Below are 7,841 nucleotides of genomic sequence, written 5' to 3' on the forward strand. Positions count from 1 at the left end.
GATAAATAAATTTATTTAAATAAGTAAATTTTAAAAAAGGAATATTCAAGCCATGTAATGAGATAAAATATACAGAATACATATATAAGACCAAAGACTTGTGTCTACAAATGTGTAAAGAACTTTTATGCTCAATCATAAAGAGACAAAACTACTTAATTTTAAAAACTGGAAAGGAAGGTGGATTGGGGAGGAAAAGTCTCAGATAAATTGGTGTGAAGTCCTTAAGCCAATGTCACACTCCTCTTGATGAAATGAGCTTGCCTTAATGTCCCTGCCAACGTCTGTCACTGGAGAAAGCAGCCCTGGGAAGAAGAGATCAACACAAAGGTGACAGTGGATGTAGAAGGGCAGGAGTTGGGAGCCAGCCAGGCAATTTTGCTTTCACAGTAGGAAACCTGAGTAGTACATTTTCATGACCACCCAAGCCTCTTTCTCTACTTCATATATATTCTTCTGGCCTTTGCTCTCTCAAGTATCATTTTTCTCTAAGCCTGTATTCCTCCTCTATAAAGTCAGAGATATGGTAATCAAACCATATGCATTCTTTCATCTGACAAAGATGAGGAATTCAAGCTCTGTGACCCAAGAGGCCCCCTTGAAACTTCACGGCAGAAAAATATTATTCTCACTGTTTCTGGGGCCCACTCCTTTTCTCTGGTCCCATGCCTAGTCCTACCTTGCAAGATGTGCTAGTACGTACCTCTCTCAGGGAATTCTGCCCCATTCCTACACTGTAATGAGGTGCTAGAATGCAGAAAATCCCACATTACACCATCAGCCAAATTTGTGTGTGTGTATTTATAGTCTCTCACAGTGTTAAGTTTTTAAATGTTTTAAGTACCTTTTCTTTTTTCTTGGAAGACTTAGTGGTTCTATCATAAATAGTTTTCTAAAGATTCTTCTGGCTTAGATGAGCTGTTAACCTTTGAAGTTGCAATGGGAACCGTGTTGTTGTTTTTTTTTTTTTAATAAACTATTGATGTAAAGGAAAGTGAGGCTGTGATGCCTGTCTCAAGGAAAAGCAAACGAGGCATCAGAAGATATAAAAAAAATGGAAAAAACCCCAACTCTTAAACATATTAAGTAACAAGAAAAGCCCTTCCATCTTCACTCAAATTGTACTAGGGGAAAGCTCTCAGAAATTCTATGTGAGGAGTAAGACCCCTTATTTCTATGGGCAAGGTCATAGTACTCGGATGAATGAATGAATGAATAGAGAATGGGAGACAGGGTAACCCTGAGACAGTATTGGGTAAACTGGGCATGCTTTACTTACTCATATGAGTTATAGAAATGAAAGGGGTTCATCGTCCTGTGATTAGCCACTGATCCCAGGTTTTCATCAGCTCTGTTCCTTAAACCTTGAGAGATTTCACTATAAATTACTCATTCACTTCTCAGAATTCTGTTTGCTGGACTACTGTTGAGAACTGCCCTGCCTGGTATCAGAAGCTGTAATGCCCCCCTCCCCCCACCACCCGCCTAGGCTAAGGCTAAGGGAATGCCCTTGGAACCATAAGCCAGCAAGGAGACAAAAGCTTATCTCCCTGGCAGGAGCGCTGCTTCTGCTGCTTCATTCATAACTGAACCCCAAAGCTTGGTCAGTTAGCCAAAGACGGGTAAGATTCCCCAAGGGGGAACGACCTAAGACAGGCACGATCACGTGGGAGGCCCTCAAAAGAAGGACTTAGGGGGCTACAGCAAAAGGGGGTGATGGACCCTCGCTCCTCGGCTTTGACATAGCCTGAGTTCTCATCGTCTGGGAGAAAATCTCCTTGGTTGCCTTAGTTCCCTTGCTCCACCTAAGCCTGAAACAATGACAGGGTGGTGCAGCTCTGTGCTGAAAAGGGCGGATTCCCCAGGTGATCAGGCCTAAGAAAGAACATGTAAATTACTGTGAAACCTTCTTTGTTTAGAATGCTCTCAGTTGAATGAGAAGGGTCCAAGGAGGAAGTTAATTTGTTCCTCAGTCTTACAGCTCTTTGACCCTGACTCAAAACAGACCCGCAGACTTCCTTGTTATCTATTGTTCCTTACTTCCTCGTAATGAGTAATGTACTTTACCTGAATTATTATGCAAAACGAGCCCAATAAAAGCAGGTTTAGACGGTAAATCGGCATGCTCCCCACTAAAGGGGGTGGCCATTCCATCCCTACTTCTCCACAGAAACTAGTCTGTCTCTGTGCATGTTTTTTTTTTTTCTCAATTTTCATTGAGCCATCCGCAGTGTTCCATGATCACTGCTGGCCGGTGACCCACGCATCAGACTACAGGGGTTTGAAAGTTGGTATTTACAAAAACATCACACTGTAAACCAGCTAAAAGAAGCCAATGGTAATGTTGTATAGGCCAGAGGCTTCCTGTCAAACAAATATAACCACTATATTCAGGTATTGCAATCTCTCAAGTGTCAAGTAAGATCACATTAATTTTTCATGTCCACATTTGAATGGCTGGAACTACTGGGCTCATTGCTAGATCTCAGGCTCTTGTAGTGGACACAGGGATGGTGAATCCCCAGTTTCCCCTTTAGGAAAGGACTTTCCAGGCTTCTGGGAGTGCTGTCAGCACAGAACCTTCAGGTGTCAGCCTCCGCTACAGTGAGCTTCCTTGCCTAAGGTCACATCCTTCCAGGGGCAGCTTATAGATGATGTGTGGAAGCAGGAGTATAAAGTCCCAGCAGTGTTTCAGCTCAATATGGGATAACTCTGATGCTTTTGGGTATACAGCAGACTATAGAGTTGGTTGCTGCTGTTGGGTTTACATCTCAGTTCACCCTCTTTCTCAGTCCAGTCCAGGTTCCTTCTCTTCCCTTCCACCTGTGTTGATCTCAAGGGCACTTTCTAAGAAATATCCTACACACTAAACTCCATCTCAGAGTCTGCTAGTCAGAGGACCCAACCTACAACAGCTCCTCCCACCTCCTGCCACCTAGTGCTGCCAGATAAAATACAGAAGGCCCAGTAAATGTGAATTTTGGATAAATAATGGATAACTTTTTAGTGTAAGTATGTCCCAGATATTGTCATGGCTCTACTCCTTATGCCTAGTATGGTGCCTAGTCTAAGTAAATGTTTGTTAGATGAAAGAGAATGCTACTATCCCATCTTAAAATAGAGTACCTCCCCTGTTACCCAAAGAAGAAGGCAAAGGTGGGCGATGGTCCCCTAGTTTCCATTATGCAAGTGTTTTTCAAAATGTTCACAGATAAGCAACATCTCAATGACCTGAAGCAGCTTGTGACAAATGCATATTTCTGGGCCTTACCAGACTTACTGAAAAAGGACCTCTGGGGCTGATCCCTAGAAATCCACATTTGTAACAAGCTACCTGGGTGATTCTTCTGCCCTCTGAGGTTTGATACCCTTCTACATTAGGAACTTGACCTAGAAAGATCACTTTCATCCAAATAGAGAAGGCCTCCCTGTTGTCATCAAAGAACTGCAGCAAACAAGGGACAAACCCTGTCTCTTTCCTGCTTCTTCACTCTCTTTTCCTTTCTTCTTGAGTCTCCTTTGAATGGAAAGTAGGTTTTGGGACCAGGTAATCATCAAAATCTCTTAGGAAGGAATATTATAAAAATACAGATCTAGTAAACCAGGGAGTCAGAGAGTAATATGCTGAGCATGGCAGTGTTACAGGGTGCAGCCAAGAGGGGGGACCCCAAATGGGCATTTGAAATGGGGTCCAGAACTTAAGGTGTCCAGGAGATTTTAAGATGTCTCCATCCCCCCACCCAGGGTGTGGGTTGGGGGAAGGGACAAATGGAGCAGGGCCATTGAGATCTGTTTTGCATAGCAACAGCCTTGCAGCTACCCTCTGGCGTGGTCATTTAACATATCTATAGCCTTTGGCTGGTCGCTTAGATATGTTAAATAGCTGTGATCATCTCTGAGCCAGGGGAATGGAAGTAACTTCCCCACCAAGACATGACTGGGGGCAGATCCCCCGAGCTACAGCGCCTGCGTGGGAGCTGGGAGAAGATTGGCTCTAGGACATGGGGTCACACCTGCCCAGACTCATGATGACAGCTCAGTAAACCTGGAAGGATACGAGTTCTGGCATGTGAAGCCGAGTGTGGGAGGAGTCGGAAATGAGGCTGCAGAGGAAGATTGGCTGCGGGGATTTAAAACCCAGACTTGGCGGCCATTGAGAAAGAGAACCACGCGGCTTTGGCAGAGTGGGGACTCTCCCCTTCCCGCAGCCCTGAGGAAAGAGAACCACACGACTTTAGCAGAGTGGAGACTCCCGCATCCCTGAGAAGGAGAACCATGCGCATCCCAGAGAGAGAGAACCACGCGGCTTTGACGGAGTGGGGACTCTCCCCTTCCCGCAGCCCTGAGAGAGAGAACCATGCTGCTTTAGGAAGGGGAACCATGCGCAGCCCTGAGAGAGAGAACCATGCTGCTTTAGGAAGGGGAACCATGCGCAGCCCTGAGGAGAGAGAACCATGCTGCTTTAGGGAGGTGAACCATGCGCAGCCCTGAGAAGGAGAGCCATGCGCATCCCAGAGAGAGAGAACCACGCGGCTTTGGCAGAGTGGGGACTCTCCCCTTCCCGCAGCCCTGAGAAGGAGAACCATGTGGCTGTGGAGGTGCAGAGAGGATCACGGCCATAGAAAAGAGAACCACGCAGCTTTGGCAGAGTGGGGACTCTCCCCTTCCCGCAGCCCTGAGAGGGAGAACCACGAGGCCTGGACAGAGTGGGGACCCCCACAGCTTTAGAAGGGGAACCACCACCTGGTTTTAGCAGAGATCCTGGCGACTCAGCGGAGGGTGCTGGGAACCCAGGGAGGTCTCCCAGTTGAGAGGGAGTACTAACTGGGAAGAGCCAGAGGACTGCCTCAGCCGTGGACTTCTATTTCCCTTCCTGAGATACGGTACTCTGGACTGGGCAAAGGGGGAAGGAAGGAAGGACTGTGACTGTGTTTGTGGGTGTTTTAAGGGACTTTGGGATTTTTGATGAAGACATTAGGTCACTACTTTAAGTTTGTATAGCATTAAATAAACATTTCCTTTCCTTTTCACGAATCTCTGGCATTGAGAGACATCTTTCCTCTGGCGGCGGACATAACGGACCCGGGGCCTTCTTTCAATAATAGTATATCATCCCAGGCCCCCCTTGTTGTGTTCTGTAACAGCAGGGCCTCGGAGATGCCACAGTCATGGGAAAGGAATTAGGGAAGAGATGGTTTTGAATGATGGACAATGTTTGCTCGAGCAGATTGGAAATGTTTGAGTGTTCTGGAATAATAGAATCTCTGGGCTTCGAAGCAAGAGAAGCACAGCATGGGAGGACACTTACTGTTAGAAGGCTCCTGAAACTCAGTGACTGTTGTTTCTGGATCTGGGTGGCATGTTCAGGCACATTCTTTCCCAGCTCTAACACACAGTTTCAAGTTTCTGCTGCCAGATGTACTTCTAGAAATAAGCGTAAGAATTGTCCTATGGGATTTAATCAAATCTCAAATGTATTAGCTCAATGTACTAAATGATAATCTGTCAAGAGTTTCTAGATTAGTGTCCCAGTTGGCTGGACACTGATGCCCGAAAGCTCACATTCGCATTTTATACCATTGGCAAAGTCCTCATCTACCACCCTGTGCTCTCATCCCCTCAGGATGAAGGTACATGGAATGGGTGAGTGGTTCTCCTAGGTGCCAAGCAATGCCATGAAATTTGCCTCTCCACCTTTATTTATTTATTTATTTATTCACTTTTCCAAAACATATTTGTTATTAGTTAAGCCATGATTCAGGGTCCCAGGGTGGGGTGTATCCAAGCACCCCTTCACCTCCCTGGGAAAAGGATGAGGATGGAGGACAGAGGACAGGTGGGGGGCAGCCAGTTCAGATCTTCCCAGGAAACGTGCCTTCTGCCTGGTGGTTGTCTGAAGCCAACACCCAGGGTATGGCGCAGAGGGGCTTATACACACGCCATTATCACATGGAGACATCGCCCCCTCTAGCAGGCATTGCCTTCTCAATATGGTGGAAGTCCAGGTGGTTCTGGCAGCAGTTCCTGGTGTGGTCCTGGCTGGGAAAGTGACTGTCAGTGGGGCAGTCTGGGAGTTCTTGCCTTTGGCCTTGATGTCTTCTGCCATGTTGCTGCCTCCTAAAGATGCCCCTGAAGCAGCTCACAGCTCAATGTGACCCTCTGCAAAGATCTCTCCCCTTTTATGTATTTAAGGAACAGTAGGATTTGTGATGAAATATAGATATTTGGGCTTTGTGAAAAGTGATTTGGGGTTTATGAGGTCTATGTCACTTTCTAGAGTGGGAGGTTAAGGTTATCACTCTTTGCATGCTCCTGGCTAAAGCAGCAGAGACATTTGGGGAAGAGTGAAAAATAAGGTTGGGTAATTGATAACAATTTGCCAGCACAGAATGCTGAGAGCTATAGTTCATGTTCTCAGCCCATCTTTCTAGACTAACTTTATTCTTACCATTCAGGTCTTGGCTCACATATCACCTCCTTAGAAAGACCATCTCTAAACACCCATTTTAAAATCACTCCATTCCTACCCTGTCTGTCACTCTCCATCACATTTCACTATTTTATTTGGTTTAAAGTACTAGTTATACATTTAAAATTATGTTAAGATTTATCTGCTTGTTATCTTTGACCTCACTAGAATGTAAATTCCAAGAGAATTGGTTCTATGTCATTTTTGTTCATAGCTGTAAACCCTTCACCCAGCATTATGCCTGCCATTCAGTAAGTACTCCATAAAATAGTTGTTGAATAAATAAGGGAGCTTATATTTTTCCATTAAATATCACAAACAATTATTAATCTATACCAGAAATGTAAGCATAAATGCTATGACAATAGAAATACCAATGCTACAGGGGCCCATAGCTTGCTCTGGTCCCTAGAATCCATGTGGACCATTTTATGAATCTGGAACTACATTTGGAAAGCCAGAGACAAGTTCACTGGAGAAAAAGACAAAAGTTGAGTATTTGCAGAGTTTTTATCAAATTGTTTCTCAGGGTTTTCTGATTTGAAACATGTGGGAAAATCAGCAAGTCAGTCTATATCCAACATAAATCCAAGAGGTGGCAGGTAGTAAGTATTCATGAACTTTACATTTTAAAGCCATTAGCATGAGAAAAATCTTTAGATAGGTATGTTTATTTCAGAACTAAGTTAACTAAGCCTTCCTAATGAATAAAAAACTTTTAAAATATTAAATAAAACTTGCCACAATCTGCTTTGTCTAATGAAGTGTTTTATTAAAATTTAGGTGGGAGCCCTGACCAGCATGGCTCAGTTGCTTGGGCATCGTTCCTGAAAGTGAAAGGCCACTGGTTCAATTCCCAGTCAGGGCACACGCCTAGTTTGCAGGTTCTGTTCCCGTTGCAGAGTGTATAGGTGTTGAGGTGTGGGGGAGGCACAGATGATCTATGTTTCTTTCTCACATTGATATTTTCTCTTCCATTCTTTCTCCCTCTCTTCTTCTCTCTCTAAAAAAATAAATAAAATCTTTTTTAAAATTATTTATTTATTTATTATTATTTTTTTTTGAGAGGGAATGGAGGGAGAAAGAGAGAGAGAGAAACATCGATGTGCGGTTGCTGGGAGTCATGGCCTGCAACCCAGGCATGTGCCCTGACTGGGAATCAAACCTGAGACAATTTGGTTCACAGCCCACGCGCAATCCACTGAGCTACGCCAGCCAGGGCTTCCTTTAATTTTTTAAAATAAAATCTTTTAAAAATTAAAATAAAATTTAGGTAGGGAAGAAATCAATTCAATTAATCACTAAGAACTCATACAAAGACAAAAGAAGTGAAATGCAGTATTTTTAAAGCTCCCACATGCCAATGAAGATC

General features: G+C 44.3%; 1 pseudogene; it reads right to left on the reverse strand.

The window, feature by feature from the left end:
- Window positions 1-5,852: 5,852 nt before the first annotated feature.
- On the reverse strand, window positions 5,853-6,106 carry LOC123829135 (annotated as a pseudogene).
- Between the last annotated feature and the right edge of the window lie 1,735 nt (window positions 6,107-7,841).

The sequence above is a fragment of the Phyllostomus hastatus genome, unplaced genomic scaffold, assembly GCF_019186645.2.
Source record: "Phyllostomus hastatus isolate PE091 unplaced genomic scaffold, TTU_PhHast_1.1 phas_scaffold_1066, whole genome shotgun sequence".
NCBI lineage: Eukaryota > Metazoa > Chordata > Mammalia > Chiroptera > Phyllostomidae > Phyllostomus > Phyllostomus hastatus.